Source organism: Hyla sarda, chromosome 1 (genome assembly GCF_029499605.1).
Source record: "Hyla sarda isolate aHylSar1 chromosome 1, aHylSar1.hap1, whole genome shotgun sequence".
Lineage (NCBI taxonomy): Eukaryota > Metazoa > Chordata > Amphibia > Anura > Hylidae > Hyla > Hyla sarda.
The window spans coordinates 499,957,899-499,974,891 of record NC_079189.1 but is presented as its reverse complement, the minus strand read 5'-3'; the positions used below and the strand labels follow the sequence as shown (position 1 = coordinate 499,974,891).

The 16,993-nt window shown below is 44.6% G+C and overlaps 1 protein-coding gene across 8 annotated transcripts in view; it reads right to left on the bottom strand.

Moving 5' to 3' along the window:
* TMEM232 (transmembrane protein 232) overlaps window positions 1-16,993 on the bottom strand; it is a 244,565-nt gene that overhangs the window by 181,654 nt on the left and 45,918 nt on the right. The window contains exon 1 of one of the 8 annotated variants that reach the window (XM_056537482.1): window positions 6,813-6,830. The exons of the other annotated variants lie outside the window; for them this stretch is intronic. The gene's annotated coding sequence lies outside the window, so the exon portion shown is untranslated. Of the gene's footprint in view, window positions 1-6,812; window positions 6,831-16,993 lie in introns of those variants that run through there. 8 annotated transcript variants of the gene reach the window in all.

Below are 16,993 nucleotides of genomic sequence, written 5' to 3'. Positions count from 1 at the left end.
GAGCGGGCGCCAGAACTAGAAGAAATGCGGCGCAAGGCTCTGCCTTACGCCGGAGGACCAAGGGGAGCGGACGCTTGTTATGAACAATGGCGAAGAGAGCAGGGAGCCGGCTCGGGGCTCCGGGAAACATCAGAGCCAGGGGATGCAGTTTCTGCGCTTTCCCCTGGTTCTGATTGCAGAGAGGAGCTGGCCTGAAACTGCAGGGGTAGCAGGGATGAGGAGTCTCATCCTGCTCTCCCCTGACAGAGCGGAGCCGTGGGCTCTGTAATTCATTCATGGGTGGGGGGAGAGGCCCCACCGGTATAGCGGTATGGGGCAAAATTCATACCGTCGGAGAAAAAAAAAGTAGTACAAAGTGCCTAAAATGTGGGTCCATTTTAATTCTTTTTGACGAAACAATTTCTCCCGGTCACCTCTGACTATGATCAATAATGCAAAACCTGATCTGACTTATATTGTGTCCCATGTCTAGATAATGTTTTGGGATGGGTAAATCAATCATCCCAGTCCTGATTGACGATTTGTGTCCATTGAGACGTACCCTGCACTCAGATGTTTCTCCAACATAAAACAACCCACAAGGCACTGTAATAAATAAATTACAAAACTGAAACGACAAATATAATGTTTTTTTATTTTAAATGGTTGTCCTGCATAAGGATGGTGAAAGGTGTCCCGCATCATCATCCTATTATGTGACTGCAAGATATACATGGAAAATTGCCGTTCTTAGGTTTAGCAAGAAAGGTCTGTTCTGTTTTAATCAGATGTTCTTTGAACATCTTACCCCTCCTATAGGCCATGACCGGATAATCACTGACACTTAATGTCCTGCTTACCAAAACCCAATTTCGATGAATTATATTAGCAATTGTAGTACTATTTCGATTAAAGGTTGAAACAAAAGGAATCCTTTCAGTTAGTTTTTTAGAGCGAGATTGTAACAATGTGTTCCTATTTACAGTGGATAAATATGTTCTGTGACTGTCTCGAGCCACAGTATACTCAGTAGGAATAGTGTGGGTAAGGGCAGTGTGTGCGGCTGCGTAGTTTGACCAGCACCCACCACGGACTTGGAGTTTGATTGGCACGAACGGGGGTGATGCACTGATGTGTCATAGATACCTAGACACTTGCACAGTCCATTTGTTTACAAACAAGTGGCGGAATGTGGTTATACACGATCGGCTCAACGTACAAGAGATCCATGATTGTATATGACTGACAAGGAAGGTATCTGATCATTACTGGCTCATTGTCACGATTCGGCAGGCTGGAGGTGGATCCTCTGTGCCAGAGAGGGATTGGCGTGGACCGTGTCGGTGGACCGGTTCTAAGTTGCTACTGGTATTCACCAGAGCCCGCCGCAAAGCGGGATGGTCTTGCAGCGGCGGTAGCAACCAGGTCGTATCCACTGGCAACGGCTCAACCTCTCTGACTGCTGAGATAAGCGCGGTACAAGGGAGTAGACAAGAGCAAGGTCAGACGTAGCAGAAGGTCGGGGCAGGCGGCTAGGTTCGTAGTCAATGGTGAAATAGCAGGAGGTCAGGAACACAGTATGGGTAACACAGTAAAGCTTTCTCAAGGCACAAGGCAACAAGATCCGGCCAGGAAGTGCAGAGGAAGTGAGGTTATATGGGCAAGGAACAGGTGCAAGCTAATCAGGGTGATTGGGCCAGGCACCATCATTGGTGCACTGGCCCTTTAAATCTCAGAGAGCTGGCGCGCGCACGCCCTAGAGAGCGGAGCCGCGCGCGCCAGAGCATGACAGCCGGGGACCGGGACAGGTAAGTGACTTGGGATGCGATTCGCGGGCGGGCGCGTCCCGCTATGTGAATCGCATCCCCGCCGGCAATGTCAGTGCAGCGCTCCCGGTCAGCGGGTCTGACCGGGGCGCTGCAGGGAGAGAAACGCTGTGAGCTCTTCGGGGAGGAGCAGGGACCCGGAGCGCTCGGCGTAACACTCATATTGCACATTTGATTGCACTGGGCACTTTATATGTGTATTTATTATATTGTGTATTAGGGGTGAAAAAAGGAAAAAAAAACGATTCACTCGATTATCGCGATTTTTCATTTGGCGATACTGTATAGATTCAAAATATTTTTGAATCGATCCTTTTAGGGATGTGGAATTCGTATCTCCCGACGCCGGGACATGCAGAGCCGGGCACCAGGCAGGTAAATTTTTCCGGCTCGTGCAAGCAGGGCTGGACCTGATAAGCGTGGCGGCGCTCTGTGTGTATGGAGCGGGCTCCCGACTCGTGCCTGCTCCGTACTCTGCGCTGCTAATAGCCAGCATGCGGCGCTCAGCAGCCTGTATGGAGCGGGCTCCGGACTCTTGCCCGCTCCATACTCTGCAGCCCCCAGCTGTTTTCAGTAGCCGGGGGCCACCGCTAATAGCCAGCATGCAGCGATCGCCACGGCTGGCCATTAACCCTTTAGATGGCCGCTGTCAAAGCTGACAGCAGCCTCTAAAGGGACCTGTGAATGCTCCCTGGTGGGCTAGTAGGGTGGATGGCCCCCCCGCAGCGCGATCGCGGGCGGGCGATCCACTGTGGAGGTAGCCGGAGGGCTTACCTCTGCTTCCTGCTGTCCCATGGCTCTGTCATTGATAGAGCCTGGCTGGACTAGGCTCTATCAATGGATTACAGAGCAATGGAGTTCAATAGAACTCTATTCATCTGTCTGAAGAATCTAATGATTCCTCCTAAAAGTCTTATAAAGTGTATAAAAAAGAAAAAAAAATGTTTTAATAAAAGTGTAAAAGACACACATTAACCCCTTCCATATTAAAGTTCAAATCACCCCCTATTCCTATATAAAAACATGCAAATATAAAAACATGTAAACATAATAAAAATAAACATATTTGGTATCACTGCATGCGTAAAATTCGCTATTTATTGCTTTTGAGACAGAATCGGGATATATCGCGATATATTGTCGCGTAAACAAAATCGGATATTTTGGATATATCGTATTGTCATACGTGTATCGCGATACGTATCATATCGCCAAATTCTTACCGATTACCCCCCCCTATTGTCTATATATGGTTACTATAAAAACCTGACATCACTATGATTGATAGATTTTAGCGCCAATGAATTTGTATTGGAGGTGTGTTTACACTTGATTGCACATCTGTATCACTTATATTGTGTCCACTTAAATGCATTTGAGATATATATATATATATATATGCACTTTTTGTACTTGCACTATGCTTGATAAAGGCTACTACTGCCAAAACGTTGCATTTGAGATGGGGACAATAAAGATTTTCAGTTTTTCATGATCCATAACCTGGCTGGTGCTGTGATTTCTGGACTTGGTACATATATATATATATATATATATATATATATATATATATAATTTTTTTTTATTTTTAAGATTGGGGTGTGGATATGAGGCTGAGGGGTGTTATTCAGTCTCAGAGGGTATGAATATGAGATAAACACCTGAGCCTAGCATTCACACCCCTTTTATAAAATAAAGTAGAATCCCACAAGCACTTCTAGTGGCAGTTTTTGATGTTGTTATTTAAGGTAAAAAATTCATACAAAAGGAAGTCTTTCCCTATTTGTGGATCCACTCTTAGCATTGGTCCAAAAAGCTGCATCAAAAACTTCCACAAAAACTGCATCACAAAAAGGGAAAGCTCTATTAGCAAAGTCCAGAATTGTGGGGAGAAAGCAGCTGGGACTGCTCAGATAAACATTTGCCCCATTCCCAGGTGTTTTCAAACTATGAGATCTTGAAAATGCTGCAGAATTTTAAAGTAAATCATAAATGTTTGTAATTTGGGAGCCTGGCATTGGTTCATGCTACTGTACCTGTAGTTTAGGCAGCGTAAAACTGGTGAAAGGTTCCCTTTAAGGCCACCATCACACAATAGTATTTTGGTCAGTATTTTGCAAGTGAGTACAAGACATAAAAGAGATACAAATCTCTCCATTATAATTTTGCTCGTTTTACTCTTGGCTTTGGTTTTTACTACAAAAAATATGGGTAATTATAATGTATGAAAATATGAAAGTGTTGTCAATAAATCTCAGTCCTAAAATTACAAGGTTAGGGCGGAGCCTAGCCGCGGACAGAGATGGACGCATGAGCCTGCTGCTCTCCCGTCTACCTAGAGGATTAGCACCCTAAATTACCTTTTCTCATGCCGAAAATGGTCAAATACGGCAAGCAGACGCAAGGGGACCCTGGCGGGTCACCCAGACCTCACAGGAATCAGGCAGAGATGTCCAAATTCTTTAAGAAGAAGGGCGGCACCTCTCCCGCCAGACAGCCCAAGATGGCGCCGGACATAGCTCCACAGGAAGCCTTGGGAGACGAGGTGGATATTGAAAGTGAAGGCGAAGAGGGAGCGCCGGCTATACTCACACCGCACTTACTAAAGACTTTTATGAAAAAAGCGCTGGCCCAAGCTGTGGAGCCAGTGCTGTCGGAGCTCGCTGAAATTAAATCGGAGGTGCAGGCTATCGGCTACAGGACAGAGGCGTTGGAAACTGCGTGTGCAGCCCTGACGGCCCACTCCTCTACAGCGGCTGAACAAGCTTATCTCGTGGAGTTTCACCTGAATTCGGTCTACACACAGCTAGAGGATCAGGAAAACCGCAGTAGGCGCAAAAACGTCTGGTTCAAAGGTTTGCCGGAATCCTGGGCCGCCGAAGCGCTCCCTGGCATAGCCTCTGAGATCTTTTGGGGCCTGCTGGGTCCCGACCGTGCTAAGAAAGTGGTCATTGAACGGATCCACAGAGCCCTCAGACCGAAGCCAAGGCCAAATGAACCTCCTCGTGATGTCATCTGTGGACTGTTATCCTTCGTGGACACTGCAGCTATTCTGCAAGCAGCCAGGGAGAAAAGACCAATTACCTATGGTGAGGCTGAAATCGCTCTCTACCAGGACATTGCGCCTTCCACCCTTGCGAAAAGACGCCTAAAAAAACCTGCAATATGCCTGGCTGTTTCCGTTTGGTCTATCTGTAAACTGCGGAGGTCGGAGAGTCACCATTCGCACGCCGGCGGATCTCGAGAGGGCCTGGTCGGTGTTGGACATCTTACCTGTGGAAGTTCCTTCGTGGCTCACTGTCTCCGATATGGCCCCACTCCCACCGCTGCCCAAGCCGGAAGACTGGAAGATCGTCTCCCGCACCAAAGCAGGCAAGAATAGGAGAACCCCACGCTGATCTCTGCCGGGTCTTGTGAGTACTCTGACGTGGGAATAAGGCCTCGGAACCCCAGGCAGCGGGGCCTGGACTTGACTACCGCTGAGTCTGTCTCAGATACCTGGGGACCGCACATTGTTACCACTATGTCTTTCCCGGGACTCGTTGTCTGCCCTCTGCCCCCCCCCCCCCCCCCTCCACATCACCTGCAGCAAAACTATACTGGGATCCCCACTCTCTACCTGGATCGCTCAAAGACTTCGGGACTACTTAATACCACAACCGCTCCTTCTCCCCGCCTCCTGAAGAGTCCCCCAATTGTTAGTTTGGTTTCGGTGATGTGTGCAACCCACTCTCAAACTCTGCCATATTTGTTCTATGTTGCCTCAAGCGGATCTTTCTACTTGATATGTTTATTGTTACTGTTTGCCGTTTTATGCGCTTTATGCGCTCTATACGCATTCATATCAATGTTGTACCATACTGCCAGGGTGTGCTCCTCTATGACACTCAGACTAGGATTTGTCCTTTGAACCCCCCCCCCCCCCCCATTCGCACTCCTATAGAGTCACCTTCTAATTTTTGACTCAACACCCTCTTCTTTCTCTTTCCTCCCCTTTCCCCTTTTATCTCTTGCTCTGTCACTCCCGTTTCCCTAGCTCGTACCTCTTATTTTATCCCTCTTCTCCTCCTACTTTCCTCCCCCTGTTTTTTCCCCTCTCTTTCCACCGTTTTTCTTAGGCTGACATCATAATGCTAGATGTTAATTTTGTGTCTTATAATGTTAGGGGCCTTAATACTCCGGAGAAGAGGCACCATGTTGTAGATCATCTTAAACGCCTTAATACCACTATTGCCTTTCTCCAAGAAACACATTTTAAGCGTGATAAGATACCTACTATGCCTGTGAAATATTTCTTCAAATGGTTTCCCTCCTGCCATGGTTCCTCGGCGTCGAAGGGGTTTCTATAGCCATTCATTCCTCCCTGCCAGTAGAGATTTCAAACCAATATACTGATCCGGAGCGCAGGGCCTTATTTCTTAGAATCCGCCTTTTCAATTCCATGTCGGTTACCACCAGTATCTCGCAGAAATTGTTATCCAGACTTCACTCTAAACTTTCTGATTTATTTCTTATAGACCCCTGGAGACTAGAGAACCCTTCCGTTAAAGACTATTCATACTACTCATGCTCGCATGGCTCGTACCAGAGGATTGACTACCTTCCCTGCTCTGCTCCCAACCGTGAGTAAAGCTGATATTGGAGTGATAGCGATCTCGGACCACGCTCCCATTTCCCTGTCTCTGTCTCTCTCCTCTCCCCCCCCCCCCTCTAAACCTACAAGACATTTCTGGAGAATCCGCTGGCCCTGTCAGACCTCACGGAGCACCTTAAACTGTACTTTGACACTAACTGTACTTCAAACTCCACCCTACCTCTCATATGGGAAACACACAAGGCATATAGTAGGGGTATCCTCATTTCGTGGGGCTCTAGACTAAAGAAAAGTTATAGAATGAAAACTGACCAATTACTGAATTCTATATCCGAACTTGAAAGACTCCATAAACGATCACAAGTTGAAGCCACATTCTCTGAACTTAAAGCGCTACGAGAACAACTACTTACACACTTACACGACCAGTCCTCTAAGGCCTATTTGCACCATAAGCATAAGATGTAAGCCCATGGAGACAAGGGTGGGAGGCTGATGTCGTCTTTACTGAAAAAGAGGAGAGCCAAACAACATATACATCAGATCAGAGATAAGAATAGCACACTACATACAGATACTCCCCACATAGCCTCAGCCTTTCAGAAATGTTACTCTAATCTTTATAACCTGTCCCTGTCTTCTGGGAAGGCCCCAGCTACCTCTCTAGCCGAGGCCCAAGACACCTTCCTTAGCAACCTCCGGCTCCCCTCCCTTGATCAGCCCATGGCCTCAAATCTATTGTCACCAATCACAGAGATGGAGGTTGGGACAGTCATTAAATCGTTCCCCCCGGGAAAGAGCCCGGTACCAGATGGTCTGCCCATACGCTATTATTATAAATTCCTAGATATGTTAGTCCCACGTCTTACTAACTCTCTTAACTCCCTGCTCAAGGGTTCACCTCTTCCTCGCCAAGCACAGGAGGCCCACATCACACTTATAGCCAAGGAAGGGAAAGATCAGTCGGAGTGCGGGAGTTAACGCCCCATATCTCTGCTGAATCTTGACTTGAAAGTATGGGCGAAGGTCCTGTCCATGTGTATTCAGAAATTGCTCCCTCATTTGATAGCTCCGGAGCAATCCGGTTTTGTTCCAGGTAGGAAGGGGAGAACCAACACTGTTAAACTTCTCTCCTGTCTATGCTACGCTCATTCTAACAAACTACCACTGGTTCTTCTCTGCGTTGATGCCGAGAAGGCCTTTGATAGGGTCAGTTGGTCATATATGAGGGCGGTCCTTCTCAAATTTGGGTTTCCGGCCAAGTTTGTGTTGGCAATCTTTTCACTTTATGCATGTCCTTAAGCCTCTTTACAAATTAATGACTCACTCTCCCCACCATTTCACATAGCAAATGGCATCAGGCAGGGATGCCCCCTGTCCCCATTGCTGTTCATACTGGTGATGGAGACCCTTCTCTAAAAGATCAGACAAACACCTGTGATCAGAGGGTTTGAGACTCCGGAAGGGGAACTTAAGACTCTTGCCTTCGCAGACGACTTGCTCTTTCTCTTGTCGGACCCTGAGGTGGGTCTTCCCTGCCTGGTGACATTGTTCGAGGACTTCGGTGGCCTCTCTAACTTCAAAGTCAACATTACTAAGTCAGTATTGCTGAACAATACACTATCTTCTGCTAAGGTGTCTAGGTTACGGGGCCTCTCCCCCTTTCCATGGGCTCGTTCTTCATTGAAATATCTAGGGGTTCATATAACTCGTGGACTTCCACAGCTCTACAATGCCAATTTTAAATTGTTGCTCTCTGAGGTCCAGCAGATCTTGACGGAGTATGATAATCCACTAATCTTGTGGATTGGCTGGCGTAATGTCCTACAGACCTATGTTGTTCCAAAGATATTGTATAAACTTAACATGTTACCAATAGCATTGCCGCCTTCATTCTTTTTAGCTATGCAGAGACTGTTCTTGCGCTATCTGTGGAGAAATAAGAGACCCAGAATGGCCGGATCTTTACTTGCTAGACCCCCTGTGAGAGGTGGCTTAGGGATGCCAGATATACAATACCTGTACAAAGCAATGCCAACTTAGACGCTGGATCTCTTGCCGTTCGCCATCCCCTTCCTCACATATGACCCCACAGTTCAGAGAACATATGTGGGCTCGCTGGGCCTATGGAAGGGACTTTTTACACCACCTCTTGGTACCTAAGAAACGTAATTTCTCTTTTTCTCATCCCGCTCTTCTTTTCTTTGGTCTCTTCAATGTATGGTCATCTCTTGCCCCTCACCTATCCCCTCCGATCTCTCCTTTGCTGCCTGCTTCCCTTGTCCCTGTGGTCCTGGGTTGCGAATCCCCCACATACAGCTCCCTTTGGTCCAAATTGGGGGGTTGCCCGATCAACCAACTTTTTGAAAACGGAAGGGTTCCGACTAATGAGGAGATCTAGTTGCTGTTCCCTGAGCGGGGGCTCTCCTTTCTCCAGATGTCTCACCTTAGAAATTGCTGTAGTGCATTTTGGGGCAAGGTTGGCCCCCTGAGACCCCTCTTGGTTTTTGAAAGTGACTTGGTCTCTTCTCGGAGAGATCTACTCAAACTCTCTTTTGCAAAGAGATTTAGTGCTTCTGTCAATTCTTCCTCAACTCCGGGATACCTGTCCTCCTGGGAACGGGAACTCAATGTGGTGCTAACGCCGAATGAACGAGACTACATACTGAAGCACTCACAAGGGTTCTCTAGATGTGTTAGGCTTAGGGAGATGCATTTCAAGCTTCTGTCTAGGTGGTATAGGACTCCAGAGTTTTTGCATACTCATGAATTGTCTGACTCAAAGTTGTGTTGGAGATGTAACTCCCATAACGGGACCCATACGCATATATGGTGGACTTGTCCGTCTCTGTCATCATATTGGCCCGTAATTGAATCCAAGGTAAATTCTATACTATCCACCTCCCATATCCTTACACCTGACATGGTACTTCTCCATAAGCCAACGCAAGACTTTCAGCCTCACAAACATAAATTATTAGCACATCTCTTGTCGGCTGCTAAATCACTCATTCCGTTGAAATGGCTCAACACCAACCCGCCAACTATCTCAGAATCGGAGACTTAAGTCCACCAGATATGCCCCTTTGTGGAGATGTCTAGTAGAGCGAAACGCACACATGAGAAATACTTAGATGTCTGGGGCACATGGTTAGCCTACTGTAGACAGGGAAGCACCTTACCTGCATCTCATCGAGCTGCGTGTTAATTATTCAACCCCTTTGTGCTATGCGACCTGGACTCATAGCTCTTTAGCTTGATGTAATATGGCAGATCTCTTCTTCGGGGATCCCCCCCCTCCCTGATGCTGGAGGCGATTTATTGCCCTTTATTTTGTAGATGTTTGCTTACTACATACCGGTGTCCCCCCCCCCCTTTTTTTCATGACATATTCTACTTTAACATAGTGGTAAATTTTCGTCGTTGCTTGCATCCTTTCTTGGTGAAAAATCCCAAAAGTTCATGAAAATTTTGAAACATCTAGCATTTTTCTACCTTTGAAACTCTCTGCTTGTAAGGAAAATGGATATTCCAAATAAATTTTATATTGATTCACAAATACAATTTGTCTACTTTATGTTGGCATCAGAAAATTTACATGTTTTTACTTTTTGAAGACATTAGAGGGCTTCAAAGTATAGCAGCAATTTTCAAATTTTTCACGAAACTTTCAAAATCTGAATCGAAACTTTCAAAATCTGAATTTTTCAGACCAGTTAAGTTTGAAGTGGATTTGAGGGGCCTTTCTGTGAGAAATACCCCACTCCTCAAAGTATTCAAAATGACATTCAGAAAGTTTGTTAACCCTTTAGGTGTTTCACAAGAATAGCAGCAAAGTGGAGAAAAATTAAAATCTGTATTTTTTACACTAACATGTTCTTCTAGCCCCATTTTTTTCCATTTTAGTAGTGGTATAAGGACAAAAAGCCCCCCAAAAGTTGTAGCCAAATTCCTCTCGAGTATGGAAATACCTCATATGTTGACATAAAGTGCTCTGCGGGCTCGCAACATGGCTAAAGAGGGAAAGAACAACTGTGGGATTTTTTTAAACAAATTTTGCTGTCGTGATTTTTGGGGGCCATGTTGCATTTAGGAAGCCCCCATGCTGCCAGAACAGCAAAAATAAATAAAAATAAAAACACATAGCTTACTATTTTGGAAAATATACCGCTCATGGAACGTAACAAGGGGTACAGTGAGTCTTAACACCTCACAGGTGTTTGATGACTTTGCGTTGAAGTGGAACGTGAAAATGGAAAATAAGATTTTTAACACTAAAATGATGGTGTTAACCCCAAATTTTTTGTTCACAAGGGGTAATAGGTAAAAATGGACCCTAAAATTTGAAGGCCAATTTCTCTCGATTAAGATAATGCCCCATATGTGGACGTTAAGTGCTCTGCTGGCGCAGTAAATGCTCAGATGAGAAGGAGCAAAATTTGGCTTTTTGAAAGAGAATTTTGCTGAAATTGAAGTCGGGGGCTATGTGCATTTTCAAACCTGCCATGGTGCCAGAACAGCAGAAACAGCCCACATGTGACACCATTTTGGAAACTACACCCCTCCAGGAACAAAACAAGGGTTACAGTGACTAATTACACCTCACAGGTTTTTTGAACAGTGGGCCGTAAAAGTGAAAAATTAGATTTTTAACACTAAAATGATGGTGTTACTCCAAATTTTTCATTTTCACATGGTGTAATAGGAGAAAATGGACCCCAAAATTTGAAGCCTAATTTCTCCCCATTAAGAAAACGCCCCATATGTCATCGTTAAGTTCTCTGCTTGCGCACTACAGGTCTCAGAACAGAAGGAGCGCCATTGGACTTTTGGGGAGATAATTTTGCTGGAACTGAAGTCGGGGCCATGTGCATTTACAAACCTCCCATGAAGCCAGAACAGCAGAAACCCTCCACATGTGACACCATTTTGGAAACTACACCCCTCCAGGAACGTAACAAGGGTTACAGTGAGTACTTACACCTCACAAGTTTTTTGAACAGTGGGCCGTAAAAGTGAAAAAAATTTGGCCCCGAAGTGGCTGATAACCAGCCTGATTTTATACAGGCAGTCATACGCGGGGCCACATTATCAGCATAATGCAAACATTTCCAAATGGCCTATAATCGGAGACATCTCATGGCCATACTGTAGAGCGGGGTCTGGTAGAGGACATCCCCGGCTCAAGTACTGCCTGAAACTTTTTTTTTTAACTAGGCCCACATGCAGCAAGAGGCCCAAAAAGGTCCTCATTTCGTCTGCAATGACGGCGTACCATCCATTGAGTCTAGCTTAAAATGAGCTCGGGTTTGCAGCGACGAACTGTTGGACGTACAGGTTCATCTGTTCAACCATCAGATTGACAAAGTCGTCACTGAAAAAAAACCTGAAATAGTCCATTTCAGTGAACCCTACAATGTCGATCTTGATTCCTGAGTCGCCAACAAACTCAAGAATCACGGGCTTGTGGTCCGATGGCTCAGTCCAGACAAGTTCGCAGGTACCGGGCACCAGTAAACTTGGCTGGGGGCTTGACTAGTATAAGCACCAGGGGGACTCATACTAGCATGGGGCACATGGTCAGGAGCAGAGGAGGTTTGCGGCCTCCACATGGCGGCATCTCCGCCGCCTTGGTTGCTCATCATCAGAAGATGATGAGGAGGATGAGGAAATAAGGAAGGTGGGGTCTACCTCGTCCTCTGTTGCACTTTCAGTGTTGGAGGCAAGTATGGCATATGCCTCCTCTGCTGAAAATGCCCTGCGGGCCATTTCCCTACTCCAATGGGGGGTGAAGTGTATTTATATAACATAGTAACATAGTTCATAAGGTTGAAAAAACCAGAGACCATCAAGTTCAACCTATAACATTAATGAGTCCCTACTGAGTTGATCCAGAGGAATGCAAAAAAACTCTCATACCAGAGGTACAAATTCATTCTCGACTCCAAATATGGCATCAGAATAGATCCCTGGATCAACCTTCTGCCCATATATATCTAGAATCCATAACCTGTAATGTCATTATTCTCCAAAAATGCATCCAGACCCCTTTTAATTTGTTTTACAGAGTTCACCATGACCACCTCCTCTGGCAGAGAATTTCACAGTCTCACTGCTCTTACAGTAAAGAACCCCCATCTGTGCTGGTGCAGAAATCTTCTTTCCTCTAGAGGCAGAGGATGCCCCTTTGTTATAGATACAGTACTGGGTAAAAATAGATCATGGGAGAGATACTCACTGTACTGTCCCCTGATATATTTATACATAGTTATCAGGTCACCCCTAAGTCTTCTTTTTTCTAAACTAAATAACCCTAATTCTGATAATCTTTCTGGGTACTGTAGTCCTCCCATTCCTTGTATTACCCTGGTTGCCCGTCTTTGAACCCTCTCCAGCTCCACTATATCTTTCTTGTACACTGGTGCCCAGTACTGTACACAGTATTCCATGTGTGGTCTGACTAGTGATTTGTACAGCGGTAGAATTATTCCCTTGTTGTGGGCATCTATGACCCTATTGATGCACCCCATGATTTTATTTGCCTTGGCAGCAGCTGCCCGACACTGGTCACTACAGCTAAATTTACTGTTAACTAAGACTCCAAAGTCCTTTTCCATGTCAATCGTCCCAAGTGTTCTCCCATTTAATACATAATCCCAGCACGGATGTTTCCTCCCCATGTGCATTAACTTACATTTAATAGTGTTGAACCTCATCTGCCACTTCCCAGCCCAAACCTCCAACATATCCAGATCAATTTGTAACAGTGCACTGTCCCCTATAGTGTTTACCGCTTTACAGAATTTAGTATCATCTGAAAAGATTGCTACTTTACTATTTAACCCCTCTTCAAGGTCATTAATGAATATATTAAATAGAACAGGACCCAAGACGGACCCCTGTGGTACCCCACTAGTAACAGTCACCCAATCAGAATAAGTACAATTAATAACCACCCTCTGTTTCCTATCACTGAGCCAGTTACTTACCCACTTGCACACATTTTCCACCAGCCCAATCCTTCTCATTTTATGCACCAACCGTTTATATGGCACCATATCAAATGCTTTGGAAAAATCCAGATATACTACATCCAGCGATTGCCCCTGGTCCAGTCTGGAGCTCACCTCCTCATAAAAGCTGATCTGGTTGGTTTGACAGGACCGATCCCTCATAAAGCCATGCTGATATGGAGTCATACATTTATTTTTATCAAGATACTCCAAAACAGAATCCCTTAGAAAACCCTCAAACAATTTACATATAACAGAGGTTAAACTAACAGGTCTGTAATTAAAACATTTGCACCACATTTGCCATGCGCCAGTCCTGGGGAACAGTCCCTGTTACTATAGAATCCCTGAATATTAAAAATAGACGTCTGTCTATTTCATTACTTAATTCCTTTAGAACACAGGGGTGAATGCCATCTGGACCTGGTGATTTGTCTATTTAGATTTTTTTGTAGGCGGCACTGTACTTCTTCCTGGGTTAGACAGGTGACCTGTACTGGGGAGTTTACCTTATCTCACTGTATTTCACCTGTCATTTCATTTTCCTCGGTGAATACAGTGGAGAAGAATTTGTTTAATATATTAGTTTTTTCCTGATCCCAGTTTATAATTTCCTTCTCATCATTTTTTAAAAGGGCCCACACTTATATTTTTAACGTTTTTGCTATTTATATAGTTAAAAAATATTTTGGGGTTAGTTTTACTCTCTTTGGCAATGAGTCTTTCTGTCTCTATTTTTGCAGCTTTTATCAGTTTTTTTACATATTTAAACATTTTCCCTATAGCTTTTTAATGCCATTCTGCCATACACTGCCATCCTGTTTTAGTGGTTTAAATGCTTTATTTTTGTCATTTTTTTGCCTCCTTAACATTTTTATTCACCCACATTGGTTTTCTTTTATTTCTGACCCTTTTATTCCCAGAAGGTATATATATCTTACAGTGAGAATTTAAGATACTTTTAAAAGTCTTGCATTTAGTGTCAGAATTGTTCTTTTTGAGGACATTATTCCATTTTATATTGTTAGGGGCTTCTCTGAGTTGATCAAACTTTGCCTTCCTAAAGTTCATTGATTTTGTGGCCCCTCGGGAGATTCCCTTATTGAAGAAGAATGGAGGGGGGGGAAACTTTATTGGTGTGTGTGTGCTGCGTGTGGTTATGGTGCGAGACTTCCTACCCTTACCCGCCCTAAACTACTAACTAACCCGCCCTAAGAACAAAAATACAAAAATATACAATAAAACTAAACAAAAAAAATGACAGAATAAAACTGACTAAGACACCAGGTATCATTCCCTTCTCCTTCCCATCCCATGGCTCAGAACAGCTGACACACCCTTTAATTGTTTTATGACAACTACAGACATAAGATTTTATGTTCTTTTAGCACATAATGTTTTTAGTTAGAAGATCAGTTTGTACTCTAGAGGTGAGCTCAGCCAGTCAACCAAGCCAACATCACAGCCAACATGCACTTCTGGCGTTTGTCATACACACTCCTCCCCTTAGGCCTGGTTCACACTACCGAATTTCCAAGCGGAATTCCATTTTGTAAATTCCGCACGGAAATTCTGATGTACCAGAATCCCATTGAGTTTCCAAGGTGGAATTTTCGGGGCAGACTTCCGCTTGGAAAATCTGCTCAAAAAATTCTGCCGGAATATTGAACTTGGATTTTGTCAGGCCGGAAATTCAAAAGTGTGTACCCAGACTTAGGGAGAGCAGCAGAAAATATCTATTAATATGGACAATCTTTCCCAATTACAATGTTTTTCACAGTAGATTTTCTATTAAATTGACTGTAAGAATAAATGCATCTAAAGGATCCTTCATCTAACTGCCCATACATTTATTATACAAGTCAATGATCTGCTTTTACACGTGCCTGAACTAATTTCACATGCAAACGAACTAAAGATGTTATGCTGTATTATGCACAAAGTACTGGAAAATGTTTGCTACTATTTATCATACTGTCTTGCCACATGGTGACAAAGCTCCCAGAGGTTATATTAATAACATAAATACCAAACTTTATTTCAGGACACAAATGCTGACAAAGACATAACAAATGAAACAATATGTCTTTATTTCTTTTGTGTACATTTCTCTGGATTTCTTGAGCTACTGTTTTGTCAGAAAGTGTTTGAGGTCAGCTAGTGCCATCTAGTGGTTGACAATCAATGTACACACATATAACATACAATAGGGTGGCCGAACAGTAAATGTCAGTCCAAAAGTACATCTAAAAGCAGAGATCAGTAGATCTTAATTTGAGATGAGAGGAGCAGAACAGCATCTTTCTCATTGTTTTGTGTTACCGTGTGCCATCTGACTATTGTTTCTTAGTGTTCTGACCTGACGTTATGTTTTAAGTTGCATTGAACTGTGCAAGTAATATATTAGATTGTGATGTCATACATGCTCTTAGATATCTGCATATTACTGTTCTTGGTTTCCCTGTCCCCCCCCCCCCCCCCCCCCCCACACACACACACCATTTATCCATCACACACATTATTAGGGGGTATAGAGAATTATGTTCCCTCCATCACATAATGTTCTTTTGGTCCAAAACTCAGTTTAAAGGGGTACTACGGTAAAAAATATATATATATTTTTTTAATCAGCTGGTGACAGAAAGTTAAACAGAATTGTAAATTACTTCTATTTAAAAATCTTAACCCTTCCAGTACATATCAGCTGCTGTATGCTCCGCAGGAAGTTCTTTTCTTTTTATATTTCTTTTCTGCTTTTTATATTTCTTCTTCTGCTGACACCTCTGTCTGTCTCAGGAACTGTACAGAGCAGGATAGGTTTGCTATGGGGATTTGCTCCTACTCTTGACAGTTCCTAAGACAGACAGAGTTTTCAGCAGAGAGCACTGTGGTCAGACAGAAAATAAATTTAAAGGGGTTCTCCGGTGCTTACACATCTTTTCCCCTATCCAAAGGATAGGGGATAAGATGCCTGATCGCGGGAGTCCGGCCGCTGGGGACCCCCGGGATCATGCACGCGGCACCCCGTTTGTAATCAGTCCCTGGAGCGTGTTCGCTCCGGGTCTAATTACCGGCGACCACAGGGCGGGCGGCGTGTGACGTCACGCCTCCGCCCCCGTGTGATGTCACGCTCCGCCCCTCAATGCAAGCCTACGGGAGGGGGCGTGACAGCTATCACGCCCCCTCCCGTAGGCTTGCATTGAGGGGCGGAGGCGTTATGTCACACAGGGGCGGAGGCGTGATGTCACACGCCGCCCACCCTGTGGTCGCCGGTAATCAGACCTGGAGCGAACACGCTCCGGGGACTAATTATAAACGGGGTGCCGCGTGCATGATCCCGGGGGTCCCCAGTGATCAAGCATCTTATCCCCTATCTTTTGGATAGGGGAAAAGATGTGTAAGCACCGGAGAACCCCTTTAATAAGAAAATGACTTCCTGTGGAGCATACAGCAGTTGATAAGACCTGGAAGGGTTAAGATTTTTAAATAGGAGTAATTTACAAATCTGTTTGAAATTCTGGCACCAGTTGATTTAAAAAAAATGTTTTTCACAGGAGTACCCCTTTAAGTAGTCATCCCAA